The sequence below is a fragment of the Cynara cardunculus genome, assembly GCF_001531365.2.
Source record: "Cynara cardunculus var. scolymus isolate 2C chromosome LG 10, CcrdV1, whole genome shotgun sequence".
Taxonomy (NCBI): Eukaryota; Viridiplantae; Streptophyta; class Magnoliopsida; order Asterales; family Asteraceae; genus Cynara; species Cynara cardunculus.
This window is the reverse complement of record NC_037537.1, coordinates 7,892,836-7,895,283: the sequence shown is the minus strand read 5'-3', so window position 1 is coordinate 7,895,283 and position 2,448 is coordinate 7,892,836.

Here is a 2,448-nt window from a genome sequence, read left to right as displayed (position 1 = left end):
ACTCTAAAGGTCAATATCTTCTTCTTTATCTTCTGTTATAAGAAATTWGTTTAATCTGTTTTAAGAACTTTGTTCTCTTAATACATTAAACAACAAAGATTAATTAATCAACTCGTACTTGGTTATAATCTTGTTTCTTTATACACATTCTACTTCAAAAACCCTAAATCCTCTTTAAGGATTTTTCAAAAGAAGTTTTTATTGTTTCAAAAACTTTTCTATATTCTTCTCCCAAATAATCTTGGTTTTCTTTTACTAACAACCGGTTTATCTTATTCTTACTATTAAAATAGATGGTAGCCAAGAATGTGAACTTTTCTCTCGATGAGGTATCCTTCAAGGCCAACAACCACATTGCCTTGTTGGATATTCCCTCATCCAAGGCGGACTACCAAGGAGCGGCCGACTTCCTCAAACAGTCGTCGTTAGGCTTTGCATTCAACCATTATCCCATCATGGTGAAAGAATTTCTTCAGCAGTTCTGGTTCACTACCGAAGTCATCGATGTCGAGGTCAAGCCTGGACGCCAAGTTGAGCAGGTCAACTTCACCTTCAACTGTATGGAAGTGAATTTTGGCGTGAACACTTTGAGGACGGCTCTTTGCCTTCCCAAAGGCCCCTACGACAGCAAACCCACAACGGCCAAGATCATCCATCGAGTGTCTCGACGCCATTGGCTATCAATGGCCAATGAAGAAGGACTCAAATGCTCCCATGAAATCCTTATCCAAGATTGAGAAGAACAGGATGTCAGTTGTCTGGCAATACCTGTTCTCTCATTTCATCCAGTGCATGGGTGGAAAAAATGGAGGCCAGGAACAGGCCTCTAGGATCGCCTTGACCATAGGCATATCTGTGATTCAGCGTCGCAGTATAAATTATGTTGCGGTCATTTTTGATGACCTAGTGCTCAAGTTGAACAAGCACCAGCGAGAAAAGGTGGTGCCTTACACCAAGTTCCTTTCGATAGTCTTTGCGAAGATCTTTGGAGATAATTACTCCACGGAAGAAAACCTCCAGGTTTCCAAGCTTGGATCCAGGATTCTAGATCATAAGTTGAGGGACAGTGATGTGGCACTAACTTTTATTGTGTCCATCACTACCTCTTCTCCTCAGGTGGCCAGGACAAGGGTAAACCCCCCCTGATTCCAGCCAAGCCACCAAAGCCCCTTCAAAACGACCCTCTCAACCAACTCTTGGTTCTACTCAGAGAGCCAAGAAGGCCAAAAAGGGGACAACCAGGTCTCTGGCTGAAGCCTCTCGAAAGGTTTCAACTATTGAAACTAGCCTTAACCTGGAGGCGCCTTTAGCTAACCCTCTTAGCTCTTCAGTGATTCCTCCCATCACTGTTATATCAGTGGCACCTACCCCAATCGCCTTAGTGACCCAAATCACTGAACGTGTGAATATCAACACCGCCATCATTGAACACCCACGTCTCTTCTCAACCATTTTCTCTTCTCCTTCTTCTTTGGTCTTTACACGTGTCGATAAGGTATCAACGACTGTCCTCCCTGATACTGAGATACACACCACTGGACTTGAGGTTGCTCCTCTCGATCCTCTCAAAGACATCTTTGCTCACACCAATGACAATCCTTTGGATGTCATTGATGGCCCCTCGGGCTTTCCATCTTCCTCCCCTTTCATTTCTACTAACCTCAAGCCCTTTGTTGCTCACTCTTCCTCTCTTGCAGGTTCTTCTTCTACACATCAACCAGATGCTAAAGAAGAGGAAGTGGACGGGGGCGAGAAAGAAGATGGAGGGGATGAAGAGATTGATGATGACTATGATATGGCATCTGATATCAAACTTCTCCTCCCCACTGTTGATTTCGTTCTCTACAGGATAACTAAACTCCACCAAGAGATGCCCCTCCAGGCTGACCTAGATGCGAACTTCTTAGCTATTCAAGTGGACATTCAAGAAGTTCAGAGTCACCTCCTGACTCTCTAAGAAGCTGTTCAAGCCAACACCGACGCCATTGTTGCTCTCTCCAGCAGGGCTGATGATGCTCAGGCTCTCGCCGATCAGCAGACTGGTCTTCTTCAGCAGATCTTGGATGCTGTTCGTCAACCAACTTCAGTGTTCCCACCTTCTTTCTCTGCCGATGATCGTGCCCAGCTCAATGAGGCGCGTGAGGCAACGACAACTCTAGCCAGTGCTCTGTCAAGGCTAGAGGAAATGATGGTTCTCCGGCGTCAGTGCTTGGATGAACTCTCTGGCCAATTCTCTCAAGTCTTAGCCAGAAAGGCGGAGATGAGTTCCAATGTTGCTGGACCATCTGATGCTGCTGCTACTCCAGTATCAATTATAGTTGAAGTTGAAGTTGAAGCTGAGGATCCTAGAGCTGAAGCGGTTGCTGCTCTTGTAATCACGACCACCGAAGCTGTTCCAGCTGAGGTAGTCGATGCCATCCCTAGGGATGATACTCTTTCCATCACTGC